This window comes from Mesocricetus auratus, unplaced genomic scaffold (genome assembly GCF_017639785.1).
Source record: "Mesocricetus auratus isolate SY011 unplaced genomic scaffold, BCM_Maur_2.0 Super-Scaffold_100011, whole genome shotgun sequence".
Classification (NCBI taxonomy): Eukaryota; Metazoa; Chordata; class Mammalia; order Rodentia; family Cricetidae; genus Mesocricetus; species Mesocricetus auratus.
In genome coordinates this window covers 73,993,638-74,016,123 of record NW_024429195.1, presented here as the reverse complement: position 1 = coordinate 74,016,123, position 22,486 = coordinate 73,993,638, and the positions used below count along the sequence as shown (strand labels likewise).

Here is a 22,486-nt window from a genome sequence, read left to right as displayed (position 1 = left end):
TGCCTCGTACATCGTTGGCCCAAAGACAAAGTGACAATAGTCCCATAAAAGAGCAAACATTAATCCTCTAGGTGTGGCTTTCTGCTCATGACCCAGTAAAATTCTGGAGCAGCTACAGTCTATTGTGACTCTAATCCAGGGGGGCGGGGGAACAGGTGCCAACACCAAATCCTTCTCAATGTTTGTCTTTTCCTTTGGAGTCAATCTAGTGATGAGCGTTTTAAGTAGTTTTCACTGGAACAGGAATGAACAACTCAAAATGCTTACTCCTTTTCAGTTAGTAGGCAGATTTGCAGCTGGATAGACCCTGGGCGCCCCCTTATGGCTAAAAGCACTAAGAGAGTAATTCTTCAGAAAAAGTCCAAGAAAAAAACCAGCAAATTAACTCACGCCTGAAATCCCAGCATTCAGAAGGCAGGATAAGGATCAAGTGTTCATGGCCATTCTGTCACATAAAATTCCAGGCCAGCTTGGGTTCCATGAGACATGTCTCAAAAAACAAAACAATATAAGATAGACAATATAAGAAATCCCAAGGCTGTGTGTGTGTGTGTGTGTGTGTGTGTGTGTGTGTGTGTGTGTGTATGAGATTTTTCCTTTTGAAAATTTAAAAATATTTGTCTGTCTAGTGGGTGGTAGGGACACATGCACATGTCATGCTGTAAGTCAGTCAGAGGGCGGGCTGGAGAGATGGCTCAGAGGTTAAGAGCACTGGCTGCTCTTCCAGAGGTCCTGAGTTCAATTCCCAGCAACCATATGGTGGCTCACAACCATCTGTAATGAGATCTGGTGCCCTCTTCTGGCGTGCAGGCAGAACATTGTATACATATTAATAAATTAAAAAAAAAGTCAGTCAGAGGGCAATTTGATTTGTGGGAGCTGGTTCACTTCTGCCAAGTGGGCCAGGAGACTTGAACTCGTGTCTTCAGGCTTGGTGGCAAGCGCCTTTACCTGCTGAGCCACCTCACCCACCCGCTTCTCTCTTTCCTTCCTTCTTCCTTCCTTTCTTTTTTATGAGTAATTAGAAATCACCTTGACACCCACAACAAAAGTCTCAGTTCATTTTCTAAGTCTGTTTACTTATAGCTGCAGTAAATACCTTCCTTCGTATTCCACGATCAGGCAACCCTACACTCCAGGTCCGTTCAGTTCCGGCAATCTGAATGGATCCAGCATTTATACTCCTGAGAGGCTAATTCCCAGGTGGGTTTCTCCCACTGGCAGCTGGGCTTGAGGTGTTTTGTGAAGTGTCATCTTTCATTAAGCCATTCACACCCACTAACCCGAGCTGCTCTGGAACGCCAGCCTCATAGCCAGTTCTATTATGGACTGCATAGGAGCTGCTAGCCTTTAGCCACAGGAAGCCCTTACCCGCTAAACAAGACCTTGGGTTCTGACTGTTAAAGCCACAGCTGCAGACACAGTTCTCTGGGGGACTTCTAGCTCAGCTGGGAAGACAAGAAATAAGAGCTCTCACTCAGGACCACAAATGCCTATCATCATGGATGTGCTAGGAAATTCACACCTAACTTTGCCCCACGCTTTTCTTTTCTTTTGTGTTTGGTTTTAGTAGTGCTGAAAACTGAACCCATGGCCTCGTGTATAGGTATGAACAATCTCTACCGTTGAGTTGTACCTCTAGCCCTTTGCTGTTCTTTCTTCCTGTTTAAATGTACATTTTATCTGTGTGGAGGCTTTTGTTTTGTTTTGAGGGTTTTTGTGTCTGTGTGTGGTTGTTGCTGCTGCTGTTGTTGAGGGTCTTGTACATAGCCCAGGCTAGCCTCAAACTCCCAATGCCCATCTTGATCTTCCTGGTCCTGGGATTATAGGCATATACCACCATGCCCCACTGCTATTATTTCTGTAAGAGGCAAGGCCTCACAATATTGCCCAGCCTACCTCCAAATTCCTGGGATAAAATGATTTCCCTCAGCCTCCTGCAGACTGGAGATTAAGAGGTGCCAGTGTGCTAGACTGATCCCTGCTAACTTTCAGCCCATGACTGAAACCTTTCAAGTATTGTATGCATTAAAAGGTAATTCATTTTGGGGCTGGAGAAATGGTTCAATGGTTGGGAGCACTGGCTGCTTTTCCAGAGGACCCAGTTCAATTCCCAGCACCCACTTCAGGTGGCTCACAACCATCTGTAACTCCAAGTCCAGAGAGTCTGAGGATGTATCTGACCTCCTCAAGCACATGTACTTATCTAAGCATGCACACATGTACAAAATTTAAAATAATTTTAAAAACAAATCTTTTTTCATCTCAGCACTTGGGAGACAGAAGCAGGCAGATCTCTGAGTTCGAGGTCAACCTGTTCTACAGAACAAGTTCCAGGACTACACAGAGAAACACTGTCTTAAAAAAAACCAACTAAATAAATAAATGAAAATTAAAAACAAAAAATAAATCTGAAAGAGAGAGAGAGAGAGAGAGAGAGAGAGAGAGAGAGAGAGAGAGAGAGAGAGAGAGACTGAACACCAGGCTACAGAAAGCAGGCAGAGTTTATTCCACAAAAAGCCTGAACTAAATGTTCCAGGCTGCTGCTCCCCCACCATCAGAGTCCACTGCTGCTGCTGGCTCTCTTAAGGTTTCTTGAAATCGAGTTGAGTAGGCTATCGTTTCCAACCCAGAAGTGGGAGGCAGGTTCTAGAACAAGTATTTAAAAAGCTTGAAGAACCGAGGCAATCAATCAGGATCAATGCAAATCCAGCGGGCAGCAAAAAGGATCCAGACCAAGGCAGAGGCAGCAGGATGAACCCCAACCCCAGGAAGTGGCCAGGCTTGGGTCTCACCTATTACTATTATTGTTGTTACTGTTATTACTATTGGTGTTGTTGGTTTGGGTGACATAAAAGAACAAGATGAGAGTAAAGGAGCCAACAGACCCTAAGGTTGAATATTTCTGTGCTATCCCTTTGCCACCAACACGAACAAGCACATTGCCAAGCACAGTGCCTTACATACAGAAGTGCTAAATAAAGACTTTCTAGAAAATGAGCTAAAGCAGATCTCTGAGAGTACCATGTTTTGACTTTCTTCTCTCGTCCCGTTAAGATACCTGTGCGAGGGGGCCTCTCATCTTCACACACGTTTTCCAAGGACCAGGGCTTCTTCACTCATGACACCAAAAGCTCCGCTGGCAATTGTAATCACTTGCCTATTGGACAGTTTCACTGAGGAGCCCAGGGGTATGGAAACTGCCTGTGCCCCAAAGAAGTTTATTAGCTCATTACTCCAAATGAGATCTTTCAGAATTTGTGAGCTCCTGTATCAGTTACAAGGGGGCAGAAAACAGCCCAGGGCCTGCCTACAATCCCAGTTAGTTAGAGGAAAGAAGTCCTAGAGTACTAGGTTGAGACGCAGTTGGAGTCAGATGACTCAGCCGAGAAGGGCACATGCTCCCAAGTCTGATGCCGGAGTTTGGTGCCCATGACCCATGTGGTAAAAGCCGAGAGCTGACTCCTTCACCTTGTCCTCTAACCAGGCTGGCCTCACTCACAGAGATCCACCAACCTCTGCCTGGGGGGAGTTCAGCTTAGCATGTACAAGGTTCTGAGTTCAAGCTCCAATATTATAACAACAGAACAAGAAAAAGGAAAGAAGGAACTCAGCTCTGCGACATAAGGACTAGCAACACCCCAGCACCTGCCGATCACATATTTCTGTACAGGCACATTAAATAAATACTTATAGCCGGGCGTTGGTGGCGCACACCTTTAATCCCAGCACTTGGGAGGCAGAGGCAGGCGGATCTCTGTGAGTTCGAGGCCAGCCTGGTCTACAAGAGCTAGTTCCAGGACAGCCTCCAAAGCCACAGAGAAACCCTGTCTCGAAAAAACCAAAAATAAATAAATAAATAAAAATACTTATATAGTAGCTTGGGGGGGGGTTTCGAGACAGGGTTTCTCTGTGGCTTTAGAGGCTTTCCTGGAACTCGCTCTGCAGACCTGGCTGGTCTCGAACTCACAGAGATCCACCTGCCTCTGTCTCCTGAGTGCTGGGATTAAAGGCATGTACAACCACTGCCCAGCTATAATAGCATTTTAAAAGATTTATGTGTATTTGAGTGTTTGCATATAAGTATGTACACCACATGCCCATCTGGTATTTGTGGAGACTAGAAGAACAGGTTGCATCTCCTAGAACTGGAGTTATAGACAGCTGGGAGTAAGCCACCATGTGAGTGCTGGGAGCTAAATCCCAGTCCTCTGCACGATCAACAAATGCTCTCAACCACTGAGCTATCTGTCCAGCCCCAATGTAGTAAAACGTTTGTTCTCAGAAGTCCAGGAGCTGATCAATAGGGATACAATGTTAACTAAAGCCCACATAGCCTGTGTCCTTACAGTGCTCACAGGGTATCACAGTGGGAAAGACCAGAACGCTACAATGCACTAGGAGTGCTACAAACTGAGACTAGCTCAGTCCTGGGAGGACGAAGGAATTTGGCTTAAGGGATTTTTCATCTCAGTTCAAACAGAAGGAATGAGTAGAAATTAGACAAAGAAAGGAGGAGATTCCAGGCAGAGGGAGCAACAAAAATATGCAAAGTCCAAGAAAGAGTCAATCGGGGGGGGGGGGAATGTACACAAGCAAGAGACCATGAAGGCCTGGAACCCCTAGTCCTAAGGGCCACTGAACATTTAAGGAAGGGAGTGACCTAATCAGATTTGTCATAGAAAGTCACTCTGTCAGTGAAGAGTAAGCTTGTGGGTGGTAGATGAGACTGATGGCATCCAGAAGAGACATTCTGTGAACAAAACCAGTAAGACAGGGATAGGACAAAAGGAAGGGCAGAGGGAGAGAAACAAGTATCTTGTATATCCTCTACATTCAGGCCTTTAACTGTTTATGACACGGTACTCACGAAGATGGAGACAGAGGAGGAGGAAAATGTTTGTGGTGGGAGAGAGATGGTGATTTCAACTTTGGATACATTAGCTCGAGGATTGAAGTACTGGGGAAGCCATCCAGATGAGGCTATGAAGTGTTCAACACACCAATCCGAAGCTCAGGAAAGCGATTCAGACAAAGCACAGATGCAGTCAGTCATTGTGAGTGAGAATGCCCTAAAAATGAACAGTAGGAGCAAGAGAAATATAAAGATCTCTGTGAGGTTGGAGCTGGGCAAGGAAAAGAACAAAGAGAGAAGAACTGATTGGAACTAGGAGACACATTTGAAAGTCAGCATACAGATGCTAATGGAAGCCAGGAAGTAAGTATATGAGTTCACCCAAGAATACAGAAAAACGAGCGGAGAGAACCCTGAGATACTGGACGGCTCGGAATAGGCAGAAGAGTTCTAAGAGAGACTGAGCAGTGGGCAGAAATGCAGGAAGGAACAGAGAACTTTATCCCCCATCGCTCTCAGATAACTTCTGTTTCAGGTTTCAGCCATACAGAACCTGCTGGTTCAATCTCAGCACTCGAGAGGCAGAGGCAGGTGATCTCTGAATTCGAGGCCAGCCTGGTCTACAGAGTGAGCTCCAGGTCAGCCAAGGCTACACAGGGAAACCCTGTCTCGAAAAAACAAACAAAAGAGCGAGCTGCTGTTGCACCTCTTTATTCCCCAACTATGATTCGACAGGTTATTCTCGTCACCAGAAAAATCTCAAGACGTTTCTGGAATATCTAACACCTGAGCTGTCCACCACCAGTCGCTGTCAACATCAGCAGCATGTGGCTTCAGACCACTTCAATTGTGCTGAGTGAGACTGAATAAGTGATTTTTTTTTTAGTATCACAAAAGTTTATTTAGCAAAAAGTTTCTTAGGAAAACGTACACGACCCAATTCTACACCCCAGTCAAACAATCCTTTAGGGAGGGATGTGAACTCCTCTGCTCAACAGTCATTGTTTAGACTCTGCAAGGCTTCTAACAAGAGGATGCTGCTTCCTCGTATGACCACCATGCCCATGTTACTGCCATCTCCACTCATCAATCACAAGGTTCATAAAGGGATTAAAGCCCAAGTATTCCTTGTGTGTGTGTGCCACCATTTAACGTCAATGATTACTTCTTGTCCATAAATTTCTTCAGTTCGGAAGGGTGGGCCTTGCTCACGGTGACTCTTCATCGGGCTCTGCGCAATGGAAAGGAGTGGGCAGCCTCACTTGTTTTACTTAGAGGGTTCTTTAGAGCTTCACATCATTCTCGTTGTTTATTATTCAAAACAAAACGAAATTTTTCTGCCTTTTCAAATCGAGACAGTGGACTGGTCTGTCTATAGGCGGGTCTTTGGTCCTTCTCTAGAGAAATGTTAGCTCCGAGAAACATGGGTTTTATTTTATTTGGGTGTGTGTGTGAGAGAGAGGGGGGGGTGAGATGTGTGCTATGGCACTAGTGTGGAGTTCAGAGGCTAACTTTGTAGGATAGGTAGCCCATGGATTCCAGGGCTAGGACTCAGGTTAACTGTTGACCCCTTCTGGCTGGCCTGGGTCTTCAGTTCCTTGGAATCACTTTGGCAGTGGTGAAGTTTGTTTCATCCAGTGTATCTCCCTCCCCATCCCTGCCTTAGCTTTGGTGTTAAACCATGCCTCCAAATGAACTTCACAGCCCCAGGTAACTAACTGTTCATCTTCTAATTTATTTCTTTACTATCTATTTATTCTCTTCCTTCTCTTTTTTGTCCCCCTTCACTGATTTGGCTGTGGACCAAACCTGGGTTTTTGCATGCTATGATCTAATTTCAGTGGTCTATCCTTCCACCACTGATGACAGTTCCTTATCAGGAATTTTCTGGAAGCTACCAGGAAGGCCCAGTAGAGGTCACTGTACTGCCATATGCAATAGATGGAATTACTATTGTTTCACTACCTCTAAAAAGGCTCTGAAGGTGTTAGTGATGCCATTCTAAGAAAACAGCAACTTGAAGGGCAATTTCATCTTCCTGAGACACCTCCACACAGGGCTCCTGGAATTCCAAACACATAAGGGAGCCCTTGAGAAGACTACGGGAAGCTGACAGGAAATCGGTTTATTTCTTCTTGGAAATCACATTCACTACTTACGCCCTTCAGCTGGAGCCAGAATCCCAGGACGCCAGAACTGTTGGCATCCCTAATTTACAGATAGCAATGGGTACGAGAGGGTCTGCAAGCTTCTCAAAGTGTTTGCTTTTTTGCTAAGACAGAAAGATCAAAGATGTTTAAGAGATGAGAGATTCAGAAGTACTGGAGGAATTTTATTATTTTTCTGACAGTTTCCTGATCAAAGAAAGCTCCTGAAGAAATCTGACTCCGAAGCCCCGCCAAGCCCCTCACTGAGGAGTGTCTCAGTCAGCTGGAGGTCAATCAAAGAGCTGGTGGCTAAGCCCGTTTTCAGAAAGAGCTGAATGGCAGAACTGAAAAGCTAGCAAAGCCTCGGCATTCACTACCAAGCTAAAAGGAACCAAATAAATGATAATTGTCAGTCAGCAGTCAAGGTGGAATGCAGGCTGAAGACAAAAGGAACACAAACGAGGCTGGCCTGAGACCTGGGCACTGGGGACAAGTGGGGACCGATGACATGGGAAAGGGGGTGGAACCCCCCAGTGTGATGCAGATGTGTTTGAAGCTGGGTGACCAGATCCTGGAGATGAGAGGGTCCCTTTCCCCAGGCCAGCCCTCCCCTCCCCCACAGCCCTGTGTGAGCTCACAATACTCACTCTTCTGGGGCAGTCTTCACAGGGCCTCAGACAGACGAAAATGGAAAGCTTTGGATGAACAGAGCCTGCCCTTGGTGAGAAGTCTGAGAATTCAGAAAGGCTAGTATGAGGACAGGTAAGGCTGGGGGAACGAAACCCGCCTCTGTTCCTTCAGGATTGAAGATTTAGGCTTTAATGTGCACTTCCAGTCACTTTTTTGGAAAGTTTGAAATTTAAGGTATTTAAAAACAACAAAGGCCTTTGTGTCTGGCATACAGCAATTCCCAACCCTTCCTATAAATCAATTGAAAATAACTCACTAAAAATACCAAACAAGAGTTCTATCTACATAAAGAAGGGGCTGGGCATTCCTGTATAATCAATTGAAAATAACTCACTAAAAATACCAAACAAGAGTTCTATCTACATGAAGAAGGGGTTGGGCATTCCTGTATAATCAATTGAAAATAACTCACTAAAAATACCAAACAAGAGTTCTATCTACATGAAGAAGGGGCTGGGCATTCCTGTATATATCAAGAGGGGCAATGGCTACACCCTCTCACGTCAGCTTCCACTGGACCGGGCACGCATGAGGAAAGAATTCCATTTTATACTGTGCTTTAAGAGCAAGTTGGAGTGGCTGGGGAGATGGTTTGGCAGGTAGAGTTTACTTCTCTTTACTGCTCCCTCCACCCGTGACTGGCAGCTTACAAACGCCCATCCCTCCCGCTCCAGCAGATCCAACGCATTCTTGTGGCTCCCATAGTGACCTGCACATGTGTGGCAGACACACGTACACACGTGGATACTTTTTTTAATTATCTAAAATGCAAGCTGGAAGTCTTACAGGGAAAGTGTTTTTAAGGGAACGGCAGCACCATCCAGGCAGACTTAGAGAGCAGTTTACTTTCCCACGGAGTCATCACAGTGACACATTTTTTTTTTTTGGATCAAAGGATGAGTAAGGGGGTACTTGTAATGACAGCAGTTAGGAGGAGAAGGCAGGAGGATTTTGTTTGAGGCTAGCCTGGGCAAGTTCCAGGGCCATCCCAGGGTATGAAGTAAGAGCAGCAGGCATGACTGATCTCCAGGACTTGGAGGGAGGAAAGAGAACACAGCTGATACTTTCAAACGAATAAGATCCCACACAGTGGGCATGTAAATGAGAAATTCTGTTTTCAAGAGACTGATTCTACTTCCAAAAGCAGCTCTGTGGCTTCTTGGATTTCTTGCCTGATGTGAACTATAGGCAACCCCATGCCACTGACGGATTTAAAGCCAGGGTGGCACACACCTTTAATCCCAGCACTCAGGAGGCAGAGACAGAAGGATCTCTGTTAGTCTGAGTCCATCCTGATCTACAAAGAGAGTTCCAGGACAGCTAGGGCTACACAGAGAAACCCTGTCTCAAAAAAACAAAACAAAACAAAACAAAAACCCCCAAATAAAGCTAGGGCTGGAGATACAGCTTAGTGCTTATAACTTGCTTTACACATAATAAGCCCTGGCTTTGATCTCCAGCATTGCATGCACAAAGCTTGTAATCACAGCACTTGGGAGGTGGAGGCAGGAGGACCAAAAGTTCAGGGTCAGCTGTGGATGTAGCTCAGTTGTTAGGAGTGCCTGCCAGCATGTACAGTGCGGGTTCAATTCCCAGCACTACACAAGTCAGGCATGGTGCCACACGCCTATAACCCTAGCCCCGAGTAGATGGATGCAGAAGGATCAGACTTCGATCGAGTTCAACTATATACCAAGTTTCAGGTCAACCTGTGTTACATGAGAGCTTGTCTCAAAAGACAATTCAAAGTTATCCTTAGCTACATAGTTATAATATAGTCAGGCATTCATTCCCTGGGAGCTTTGATTTCTGTCTAATGCCTGGATAGTTAGTTACTTTCTAGTTGGGGATTTTGAGGAGCTAGTCAATCATTTGTAGAATTAGAATATATTACCTCGTAAGGATTAAGAAATAATAGTTCGGGCTGGAGAGATGGCTCAGAGGTTAAGAGCACTGACTGCTCTTCCAGAGGTCCTGAGTTCAATTCCCAGCAACCACATGGTGGCTCACAACCATCTACAATTCAATCTGGTGCCCTCTTCTGGAAAAAAACACTGTATGTGTAATAAATAAATAAATCTTTAAAAAAAAAGAAATAATAGTTCATCTACAAATGGTGTGTGTACACATGTGTACTTGCCAGTAAATTATCCTAGCTCTCGGACAGAAAAGTAAGACCAAAATAGTCTACTATAGGAAAAACACTTTGAAAAATAAAAAGTGGCACTAAGAATGTTAATGACTCCATACTGAGAGCATACTGAGAGCTCACCAGCTACCACATACACAGAAGTAGACTAAAGCCTGCCCCAGCACCACTAAGACCCGCCCCCAAATGTTCTGACACTGATATGGATGTTTCAATCACTTACAGGACTGAGAAGAAGCTGCCCTTATACTAATTCCCACTCAACATCAGGAAAAGTTATCCACAGTGATCCTAAAACAGGACCGCTTCAGGAAACTGTGTGTTCCTGTTGCTCCAGGTAAGATGAGCTAGCAGAAGAAGAAGATGGATGGGAAGGGCTTAAATGTCCACATCACCCTGCCATGCCTGCATAAGTCACTCACAAACCGGAAAATTGGGCATTAGAGAATTAGAGAAGGAAATGCTTCATCAGAAGATTCTACCTCTGTGTCTGTTAAGGACACTCTTAACTAGGGGTGTAGCTTTAGTGGCTGGAGGCTTGCCTTATATATGCTAAGCTCTACTATCAATCCCTGTACCAACAGACAGAAGGAGGGAGAAAGGAGAGGAAAGGAAGAGATAACTCACAATACTAAAGGAAAACAGCCTCCATTTTGTGTTTTATTTATTTCTTTTTATTTTATGTGCATTAGTGTTTTGCCTGCATGTATATCTGTGTGAGGGTGTCAGATCTTGGAGTTACAGTCGTAAACTACCATGTGGGTGTTGGGAATTGAACTTGGGTCCCCAGGAAGAACAGTCAGTATTCTTAACCACTGAGCCATCTCTCAAGCCCTGTGCTTTACTTATAATTATTCCTGAAAGCACTGCCTCCAGCAATAGTTAAAAACAAAAACTGCATTGGTGTTTATTTATCTGTATGTTTATTTGTTTGTGACAGGGTTTCACTGTCTAGCCCTGGCTGTCCTGGAACTCACTCTGTAGACCAGGCTGGTCTCAAACTCACAGAGATCTGCTTGCCTCTGTCTCCCAAGAGCTGGAATTAAAGATGTGTGCCACCACCTGGCAAAAGTGAAGTTTGTGCCTATACAAACCTTTATGTATATATTCAAATAAAAATCAGTTTATCTTTTTAATGAATTTTTTTAGTATTTTTCTATTAAGAATTCTAAGAAAAACAAAAATGTTAGTCACATCAGATGAAGATTATTTAATAGCTTTTAAAGTCAAAATAATCTAATAGCCACCAAACAAATTTTGTATGTGGTCCACCTAAAGTAGATACAAGGAGATGTTCTCCCTTGCCTGATGGTGTGTATGGCAAGGTAGGACACAGTGACATAGTAGAAGTGTAGCTGGTGATATCTAGAGTCAGGTGTGCTGGATTCAAACCCTGGCATTGCCACCTAGTAGTTACATGACCAAAGCGAGTCACTAACTACATCTCTGTGTGTGTTCAGTTTTTCATCTCTTAGAGGTAGTAATGAGGGTTAAGTGACAATAAGCAGTTCACCACAGTTGCTGGTATATATAGTAAGAGCTAGGAAACACTAGCTACTATTTACACGGGGTTACCTATGCATGGGGTCATGATGGGCTCAGTGTTCTATTGTAAAGATGGCATGCTGGAGAGATGGCTCAGTGGTTAAGGGCACATGCTGCTCTCTAGCATCCACATGATGGATCACAACCATCTTTAATTCATCAAGGTCTTCTTCCTGTCTCCTTGGGTGCTTCATATAGGTGGTATACACACATGCATACAGCCAAAACACAAACACACATCTAATGTGCTTATAAACTATAGAAATGAATAAAAAAAATTAAGGCCAGGTGGTGGTGACACATGCCTTTAATCCCAGCACTTGGGAGGCAGAGAGGTGGGCAGATCTATGTGAGTTTGAGGCCAATCTGGTCTACAAAGAGAGTTCTAGGACAGCTAAGACTACATAGAGAAACCCTGTCTTGAAAAAACAAAACAAAGATTGGGGGGAAGATAAAGAGAGAGAGAGGGAGTGAGGGAGGCAGGGAGGGAGGGAGAATAAGGGAAGGAAGAGGGGGGAGGGAGGGAGAGGAGAGAGAAGAAAAAGTTGATTCTCATCACATAAGTGCTCAAACTCAGCAGACTAACAGGTCAGTCTGACAATACTGCTGCTACACACACACACACACACACACACACACACACACACACACACACACACACTCGAATGAATAATTTTTAATTTCTTAGGGAAAAAAAGAAAAGCTAAAAGCTGGGTCTGGGGAGATGGTTCAGAATTTAAGAATACTTGCTGCTGCTGCAGAGGACCCAGGATTAGTTCCCAGCACCCAGGTGATGGATCACAACCAACTGTAGCTCCAGTTTCAGGGAATCTGATATTTTCTTCCCAGGGTCTTTGGGCACCAGGCACACACGGGTTACATACAGTACATCTATGCAGACAAAATACTCATACACATAAAATAAATAATTCTAACACATGTTTTGGTTTTGGTTTTTTGAGTCAGGATCTCTACATAGCCCTAACTGTCCTGGAATTCACTATGTAGGCCAGGCAAGTGCAGGGATTAAAGGCATGCACCACCATGCCTACTCCTTGTTGTGTTTTGTTTTAAAAGAAAAAAGGAAAGGGGGGGGGGAAGCAAGTTACTGTTACAGCAAGCAACTTAACAGAGACTTTGAAATAGATTAACGGTTCTGTATTGGTATATACAAACACATTTAGTCAATTTAGCTTGCTCTAAAAGTAACAGTTTTTCTCCTGGTAGTGAGTGGTCCACACAAATATGTAATAGCTAGTAAGCTGTATTGTAAAAAGCCTCCGCCTTATTATAATAGTGAAATTATACTGCAAGGCAGATGTTAGACATAATGAGGCATGTGAAATATGAAGAAGCATAACAAGGGAGAGTACAGACACAACTGGAACTCCACCAGGTCCTTCCTACCAGAGAAACCATAAAATGATTGTGCTGGTTTAAAGGAAATGGCCCCAACAGGCTCATGTTTCAACACTTGACCCCACATATCTCAGCACTTGGTATAACTATATGAGAAGTACTAAGAGGTCAGGCATTGTTCCAAGTGTGGTTTCAAAAGACTCATGAGATTCCCAGTGTCCTTTTCTCCGCCTCACGGTTGTGGATGAAGATGTGAGCTCTCAGCTGGTCCTTCCCTCCATCATGGGCTCTCACCCTCTGAAACCATAACTTAGACGCTGTCCTTTACGAGTTGCCTTGGGCATGCTGTTTATCACAGAAACAGAAAAGTGACTACGACAAGCTTTGATTCTCTTTCCTTTGTTTGAGTCAGCCTGAGATCTTTCTCATCCTGGGGAAAAAGTGGCTTGTTAAGTGGACGTCTTTCCCATGCTTCCGATAACAACCCATACATCAGTAAAAGGATAACTAGAATTCACTGCTGCCTGTGGTACTACCTGGGTGTCATAGTGAGTAGTTCTCACAGATGCTAGTTCTCACAACTGTTTCCCAACCAGGAAGTGGTGGTGCATGCCTTTAATCCCAGCACTTCAGAGGCAGAGGGAGGTGGATCTCTGTGAGTTCGAGGCTAGCCTGGTCAGCAGAATGAATTCCAGGACAGCCAGAGCTACATAAAGAAACCTTTCGTCTTGAAAAAAAAAAGGGGAAAAAATGAAAATCACTTCTATGGTATTTGTAAGGTACACTTAAAAAAATGATTAGTCACCTGATTTATTTTCTGGTTCCATTTCTGCTGATTACTTTGTTACTTAATACTCCAGTTACCTCAGCTATACAGCTATGAGATATATAATACAGATATAGATCTATGATGGGAAATGCATATGAAAACTCTTGAGACATGTAAGCTACTATAGTTAACGGCATTAATACTAATACACAATTCTTTTTATCCTTGTATTTATACTGAAACAATGCCTTTCATATATCTCTGGGTAACCCAAAGTTAGATTTAACAAATGAAACAACTGAAGGCATTTTGATAGTTAGGTAAAAGATTTAGGGACGAAAATCTGCTAAAGGAACAAGAACAAATGTGAAAATCAACATGGGTACATTAAATGATAAAAATTAAGAGCTAGTTGATGTTGCTAAAACATATACCATGTCTTTATTATTTTCAGGTTTGTCAGGTAAGAAACAAAGTAATAGTCAAGGGGTTTAATGTTATGTGAATCTAAGCTGACAACCAATAAACCTATTTATTGCTGTACTTTTGCCATTGATTTCACACGAAATCTAAAATTCCCAATTCTCAATAGATAACACTGTAGAAACTGTAAGGAAATCTTTTGTAGAAATGATGACGTTGTTATGTATTTACCTCAGAAAATGAAAAGTGTAAGTGAATCTTACAATCATCACTACAGTGGCTTCAACATGATCCACCCAGCTTAATTTTAAACCAATGCTGTCATCTGGTAAATTCCGGTAATTACACTGTTTGGTTTCTTCTATGTGTTTCAGCACTTGCAAATGAACCCAGGGCTGTGTTTCCACACTATGGGAGCCAAGTGACTGGAAAGGGGTTTGGGACCAGTGACAATAAAAGTGCCGTATAGCTTCTTTTCCTGACCTCGGTGAAACTGATGAAACAGTATGTGGACAGTCTAGGCACGAAAACATGAACGCCACCGCAAAGAAGAAAAATAATGTCAAGTTACAGACAAAGGTAAATAAAACAAATCGCATAATCTGGATAGAGTCAGCAGAGCTTGCTGTGATCTGGTTAGGGAAAAATGTTCCTTCTTCCTTCTCCCTTGCCAAGTTCAACCTCCCCAAAGCAGACAAATTTGAACAAGTTGATCAAATTCTGCCCAGACACAGCAACTACAATGCCTGGTCTTAAGGGAAAGAAAAAGATTGGCAAAATCCTAAGCAACTAAGTTCTGTATCAGGACAAAACAAAGTTTAATAGCAACATCAGGGAGTGGTGGTGGATGCCTTTAATCCCAGCACTCAGGAGGCAGAGACAAGTGGATCTTTGTGAGTTCAAGGGCAGCCTCATCTCTGCATAGCACGTTTCAGGACAGTCAGGTCTACACAGAGAAACACTGTCTCCAAAAAACAAAACAGAACAAAAAGATTTAGTACAGCAGCATTTAGTATCCACTGTATACTATGTAGCTGTCTCATGCCTAGTGACATAATCACTCAATTCCCTTCTGAATCTACCAGTGTTAATATAAATGGAAAAATAAATGCTAAGTATTTTGAGAAGGAAAGTGGGATCAACCAGCAAACAATGAAGCAAATGTGTTTTTGAGCTTTGTCAAGAAAGGAACTGTCGGTGACCTTCTTTCAAGAAAATATTTTCAAAGACATAAGGCAAGAAACCTAGCATCAGGTAGCTAAAGACAACAAGAAAAACACTTAAGGAAACCGCAGCAGAGTTAGAAGACAAAAGTTTTCATGTTACGACTATCCTCGACACAATTTCTATCACAAAGGCACAGTTTTAAAAATCAGAAGACAGTCAGGCATGGTGGCCCATGCCTTTGATCCCAGCACTCAGGAGGCAGAGTTAGGTGGATCTCTGAGTTCAAGGCTAGGCTGGTCTACTGAGCGAGTTCCAGGAAGGGCTCCAAAACAATACGAGAAACCCTGTCTCTTGAAACAAAACAAAACAAAACAACAACCACAAAATCAGAGGACACCAGGGTGGTTGATGGCACAAGCCTTTAATCCCAGCATTTGGGAGGCAGAGGCAGGTGAATCTCAGAGTTCAAAGCTAGCCTGGTCTACAGAGTTAGTTCCAAGACAGGGCTACACAGAGAAACCCTGACTTGAAAAAACAATACATAACTAAACAAACAAACAAACAAAAATAAAAAGAGAAAAGAAAGACATGCATCTTTTTGCCATAGATTTTACTGAACCTTTAAAAATTAATGTTTTAATTCCTAGGACCACACCCTGTCTCGACTTTTCTTGAACTCTTTGCTTTGTTTTTTTTTAAAGATTTTTTTATTTATTTATTACATATACACCAGATTGAATTGTAGATGGTTGTCAGCCACCATGTGGTTGCTGGGAATTGAACTCAAGACCTCTGGAAGAGCAGTCAGTGCTCTTAACCTCTGAGCCATCTCTCCAGCCCGAACTCTTTGCTTTGTATAAGGAAGAGATACTGAAACATTGCTGTCCATGTCTATCTCAGCACTATAATTAATTTAGCCTTGTAGTATTTATCCCCAAATTTATTGTTATTTTACTACAGACGTAATACAAGATTTAAAATCTCATTTTAGAAATGTCATTCTCCAGGTGACTACTGATTCTACTTAATAAAATTAATGGATGCATACTTCAAAATAAAAATTTTAAGTAACAATTAATGAATGCATACTTTACAAGTGAACAAACTGATTGTATGATAATAGAACACCTCCAGCAATGGAAGGTTGGGGCTTCAGGCCCACAACAAACATGGGGAAATCTGGACGAGAAAGAAATGAGAAAAACTTGACAATGCAGTAAATCCCTGAGTAAAAGTAGCTGAAGGGCCCTGAAACACTGGAAGGGTAGCGATGGGCGGGCATGAAGAGAGGCTGAGCAGGCTGCCTTCAGCTTTGCATCCATTCAGACCTAAACCAGTTCTCAGTTGCAGTCTCTAGCATGCATACATTGGAAATTTGCCGCCGAAACACAAGCTTTCCTCACAGACCATAAAACACACGTGGGCAAAGTTCTTCAGCAGCCCAGCAAACAGCTTAGCATGGACAGGTTCCCAGATTCACTGAGTCCTGGACACCAAAAATGAAGAAGAGAAAATGTCCTTTACTCAACTTCCATCGCCTCTACCAACTGTCACACTTGTTCTTCCTCAGAATTAAAAAAGGAAAAATTCTACAGCCATTTTCTTTCCTTACGCATTTGCCAGAGACTTCAGGTCCTTTGGGTCTCTCATTTAAACTCAATCGTAGCCTGCTGCTACACTTCAATCAAACTTTCCGGCTAAGCTCTTTGCAGTGTTTTGTTTCGTGGCAAGACTGGGGATTGAACCCTGGGCCAGCACCCTACCACAGAGCTACGTGCCTAAACCCCGCTGCAGTGTTTCTTAATCTACTTCCTCTGTTCAATCCTTTTATCTCCTCATAACGTTGAAATGAAGGCTATGGGTTGAGTTTCAATTTCTGCCGTAATGCCTGGCACTCGGGTGTTCAAAAAGTGGTCTGTAAATCTTAAAATTAGAGCGTGGGAGTGTTCCAAAAAACTGAAAGTTCTTCTACACCCTTAAACTTAAGAAACACATTATTAATTCTTCTTTACTCTGAAACTAATTACAAAGACAATTCTCTGATTTGCAAAAGAGTGGGTTAAAAAATCTAAAATCTATTACAGAGCATAGGAAGCAAGCCCTGAGACTCGTGAAGTGTGCTGTGTTTATCCTGGATCCATCCCCACTCTGTGCTGGAGTATTAGAGGCAAGATCATTTGAATTGTACCTCAGGAGTGACTAATCACATACTAATTAGGAGTCAGAGTCCTTAAAATGATTTAAGAAATTGCTTACTAGGGGAAAAGGGTAAATTGTCATTTCTCCCAATTTTGGGCTGTTGGGAATAAAGGAAACTCCGTACATACCACTTTCAAAACTCCATCTGAGGCCAGGCAGCTTCTACTTTGGTTTTCATGAGGAATTTTAAGGGTGTGTTGGGCTGACACTATATTCTGGGCTGTGGAGAGATAAACAAACAGGGCAAAGCCTCAGTCTTCACCCCCAAAGAGGCTGCAATGCAAATGCGGAGAACCGGGCTCAGAGCTCGGAACAAAAGCAAGGGCGGCAGGATAATGCGCTGCTAGGGTGGGGGTTGGGCCGGGACCCCCTTTCCTAGGAAAGTGATTGGCAGCCCTGTGAGGGCTTGACTGTAATGGTCTGGAAGAGCTGAGACCGGGGGACTCTCCACTTAGGAAATAAACATCAACAGCGCTCGGATTTAACGGCGGAAAGCGCCCAAACCCTGGGAGAGCATAAAAGGACCGACCTCTTCGTCTAAAGGCCAATTTGGGGGCTGAGTTTAAGGATACATAAAATAGGTGAGTGTCGGGAATCCGCTGCTAGAGGTGGGAAAGGTGGCATCTCAGTAATGAAAAGTTTTAAGTTTGATGAGATTGGTTAGAAACAAAAGAAATTAAAGAACGATTCTGGCAACAACGCACTAATGTGATTCTACTAAGAGAGGTCCCGAGCTCGGAAAGCAAGTGAGCTCCCGGCTGTAGTTAGTGTGGAGAGCAGGAATAGATGGTAGCTGAGGGAATTTGTAACAGTGAACATAAAGTGTTACACTGTCTGTAATTAACTCCCTCCGGCATCCCCTCCCCCTTGGCACCATTCAAAGTTGCACCTAGGATGTTTGACCGGAGCATCCTATTCTGTGCTCTCCACCTACGCCCTGCTGCGGCTTTGTTCCCTCCCCATTCACATGCTTCTCCACTCTTTCGCATGGCTTCCGTCCTCACCAGGCTGTGTGCCACTCAGAAAAAAAAAAAGGCATTTTAATCTCAGGAAACACCCCGTTTCTGAACTCTTTCTTCTTTATGCCAGTCCATTTGACCATGTGTCCTTGTTTTCTGACTGGAATTCTCTACTGCGGATGATCCGAATCCTATTTCACTTTAAAGACGGTTTTTGCTGTGTTCTGCAGTTCTGGGGGATCAAACCCAAGGCTCTCCCTCAGAGCTCCAGTTCCCCAAGCCACTTGAGATGGTTCTAGCCTGGTGAATACACTAGGCGAAGAAGACATTTGCCATCCACCATGCCTGGTGACCGGAGTTCCATCCTGGTACTCACATAGTGGAAGGGTGTTTAAGTGAAGGTTCAGTGAAACTGCCTAACAGATAACCAGTCCTTACAAGCTGTCTTCTGACCACATGCACACTGTGGCATTCAGCGCCTACACACATACATACACAAAATAAAGCTTGGGTGTGAAGGAAAATGCTGCCGGGAAAGAACTTAATTGGAATTGCTGTATGCTAATTGGATGCTAAAATCACGCAGACTCGTTCCTTGTCTTTAGTCTTCTTTTTGCTGTTGTTTTATTTTGTTTTTCAAGACAGGGTTTCTCTGTGGCTTTGAAGGCTGTCCTGGAACTAGCTCTTGTAGAGCAGGTGGCCTCGAATTCACAGAGATCCGCCTGTCTCTGCCTCCCGAGTGCTGGCATTAAAGGCATGCACCACCACTGCCCAAAGTCTTTAGTCTTTATTTGCATCACTATATTCCCTGTATTTGTAATTTTCATACATATTCAGTATTTTTCAAATACGAATCTTTTGCATTCTATTGCTATTTTGTTACCAACCTAAGAACTCCCAAGAGGTTACTACACAAGATGTTAATTTGCCATTCCCCTTTGCTTAGACATTTTATCCATTCAAATTATTGTTGTGTTCATTTTTTTTTGTCACCTCACTACTGGAAGAAAATCCCTAGAGTATACTTGTTGGTTTAGAATGGGAACAATTTTAGTTTTCCCTAAGTAGTGCCAGATTTAGCATTCCACTGATACTAACTTCGCATGTTTGTGTAGCTCTTTGGAAAGCATGCCTGCATTTTCAGTATCCCGCGGGGTAGCTAGGCAGAAATGGCTTTCAGAGCTCAGTGAGCACTGATTTTTTTTTTAAAACAGCTTTGTTGTTTTTTTTAAGTGTAAGTACATTTTGCTTGAACGTACGTCTGCACCTGTTTCCGAGGGCGAGCAGAAGACGGCGTCAGATCCCCTGGAACTGGAGTAACAGTTGTGAGCGGTCTTGTAGGTGTTGAGAGCAGGACCCTGAACCTCTGGAAGAGCAAACAGCCTGAGCTCTTAACCAGGCACCTCTCCAGCTGATTGACAGATTTTTATGTACATCTAGGCCTGACTTTCTGATGCCGACCCCCCTCCCCCGTCTACCCTCTCCGTTTCTTTCCCACATAAACTTCACTGCCTTACACTGATCACTGTGAGTTAGGGGCATTTTCGTGTTAAATCTTATCACAGGGGGAGGAGTGAAGGCAGCTGCGAATCTGAGCAGGTTTTTAAATCAAGGAATTGGCTCGGGCCACAGCCGGACGATTGGAAACTGGGCTGAGCGGTGGAGAAGCTGGGGAGTTCTACGGGCACGCACCTCACACGCATGCGGTTCACAGTGGGTTCAATCTTCCCGGCCTCGAAGGCTGCGGCAAGTGGACCGTCCCCCCTGAGAGGAGAGTCTGCCGTCCACGCAGAGCCACGTGCCTCGCGTGGGACGCGGGACGGCCAGCGTCGGCTTCCTACAGCTCGGCGCCGCTAGCGCTCGGGTGGGGGCGTGGCCCGCGCGGGGGCGTGGCGACGGGGCGTGGCCTCGCGTCCCCGCTGACGTCGTCGGGACCCTGCCGCCCGGAGGCGGCGGGGCGAGGGGCCCGGGGCGCGCCGTGAGCGCTAAGATGGCTGCCCGGGCTCGAGCCGGTGAGTGGCGAGGGGCGCGCGGCGGCGGCGGCGGTTGGCTGAGCGAGGCTCCCCTGGAGGAGCGGACGTCCGACGGGAGCCCGGGGGCGGGAGGCACCTGAGAGTTTTCCCGCCCGCAGGCAGCCGGGGGATCCTGCGGGAGGAGAGGGGGCCGTGGACGGACGGACGGACGGACGGAGGGAGCGAGCCCAGGGGCGCGCGGTGGCGAGGGCGGCGAACTTGGAATCGGCGCCTCTGCCCAGGTCTCGGTGCGTCTTGCGGTCCTGCAGCCCTAGCCCGCCGGCCACCTCCCGGGTACCCGAGATGCTGCAGGTGGAGATGCCGGAGGGGGCGCGGGGCGGATGCGGGCCGGGCGCCGCGATGCAAGCGCCGGGGACGTCTGACCACATCCCGTGGCCAGCTCTGAGGGCCGGGAGGTGACAGTCGCCTTCCGTGCGTGAGTCAGGTCTCGGGGCCGCCAGCACCTGCTGCCACCCACCGACTCTGGATTGGGTCTGAGCTTGGAATACTGTCTTTCTAAAACCATTTCCGCCGTCTGTGAGGAGAAGGGACCGATAATATGTCCCTGCGAGGAGGGGAAACGGCTGCTCGGAGTTCGAGGGCAGGACGTGCCGTCCTGCCACCTTAAGAAAAGTGTGGAAAATAGCCATTGTTTCAAGTGGAATATTAAGCCGATGTAAATTCTAGCTGGACAATTTCCCGTGGGACTACATTAGTAACTTGGAAGGGTCACTTCCTCAAGCTTCCCCACCCTTTTAAACATTAATTTATAACAGTTTTAATTTATAACATTTTGCAAATAGCCGAGCTGTGAAATTGACATGGAGATGCGATCGATCTTTAGTTCCTGCTTCTGTATTCCATTTTATCTGTTGAGACCAGAGAGGTCTCTCTGTGGGACCAGAGTAGGGATGAATAACACCTTGAACCCGCAGTTTCAGAGGGAGGTTTCTTCAAAACTAGTATTTGGTGTAACAAAAGAAAAAGAATTGGCTGTATTTGTAATCATATGCATAGCCAAAGAGGAGTTTAGCGCATCTATGAGGATTTTACAATCTCAATGAGATTCAATAGCTAAATGCCCTAAAAGAGATAAAACTGTATTTTGGAACACGTAATTATTTTGTCTCTAATTTAGCATCTCTGACAATTAGAAAGAGATTTTTAAACGTTTGGACCATTCAGGTTTTCACTTCGAGTTCCAGATACCCTCAGTTGTTTTGTTTGTATGTTTGTTATTTTGAGACAGGGTCTTACTGGGTAGGCTTGGCTGGACTGGAACTCACAGAGATTAGTTGGCACTCCCAGCCTTATAAAGTGGTGTTAGATTTTTCATTATAGCGTTTGTTATTATCCTAAATTGAAGTTAAGACATTACGATATTGAACAAATAGTTCAGTGGGTACAGTACAGAAAAGTTGAATGTTTTGGCTACTTTAATTGTGCAGCAGTCCTGGTGTCCTGTGTGTGTGTGTGTGTGTGTGTGTGTGTGTGTGTGTGTGTGTGTGTGATCTGTCCCATGTCTCCATGTGGCCCTGGCTATCCTAGAACTCCATGTAGCCTCTGTCTGGGATTAAAGGCCAGTGCCACCACTGCCCAGCTTTCGACAGCATTTTTAGACACTGTAAAAACTTAAGATTTCATTATTAATGTGACTTTTAGCAGTCATAGGAGAGAAAAGCTTTTTCCCCCTAAGGATGTATGTTAGATCATATCATGAACATACTAAAAAGTAGATAGTATAGGTATTTTATACAAAATGTATTTTAATTCAATTTATTAACCCCATAGTTGAATGCAGTTTGTTTGCTTGTTTGTTTGTTTTATGTTTTCACTATTGTTACTGAAGTTTGCCTCAGGAAGTTAATGTATATAAATGTATTGGGGTGACACTGAAAATATTGACCCCAAATTAATTACTAAGTAAGGATAGCAGTAAGGAATTCAACTGACCTGGAGTCAGAATTTGCTTTGTGCTAGCTTTATCAAAAATCAAAAACAACAACAAAAAACCCTCCAGTTAGGATATAAGGACCAGGAACAGGTTAATTATTTATTGCTTAATGAGGAGGATCAGGGTAATTATCGACTCTAGATTTCTAAAGGAAGACAGAGTAACCACAGCCTTTTGGAAAAAAGAGAAGGAGCTACATCACGATTAGCATAGAGAGGTGCAAAGCACATAACAGGAATAATAGGGGGCCGGGAGAGT

The 22,486-nt window shown here is 44.3% G+C and overlaps 1 protein-coding gene, 1 long non-coding RNA gene and 1 pseudogene across 4 annotated transcripts in view; 1 reads left to right on the top strand and 2 right to left on the bottom strand.

The window, feature by feature from the left end:
* Positions 1 to 20,119, bottom strand: part of LOC110340524 — a 54,687-nt gene extending 34,568 nt beyond the window's left edge. The window contains exons 1-2 of the long non-coding RNA XR_005880524.1: positions 19,955 to 20,119; positions 17,432 to 17,523 (exon numbers count right to left, since the gene is read on the bottom strand). This is a non-coding gene — a long non-coding RNA (uncharacterized LOC110340524). The remainder of the gene's footprint in view (positions 1 to 17,431; positions 17,524 to 19,954) is intronic.
* Positions 5,730 to 6,061, bottom strand: LOC110340508 (annotated as a pseudogene).
* Positions 20,120 to 20,169: 50 nt separating the features above from the next.
* The window catches only part of Usp44 (ubiquitin specific peptidase 44), a 25,502-nt gene continuing 23,185 nt past the window's right edge, over positions 20,170 to 22,486 (top strand). The window contains exon 1 of one of the 3 annotated variants that reach the window (XM_040755037.1): positions 20,170 to 20,274. The gene's annotated coding sequence lies outside the window, so the exon portion shown is untranslated. Of the gene's footprint in view, positions 20,275 to 20,313; positions 20,587 to 22,486 lie in introns of those variants that run through there. The other 2 variants (XM_040755036.1, XM_040755038.1) reach the window with 2 other exon arrangements.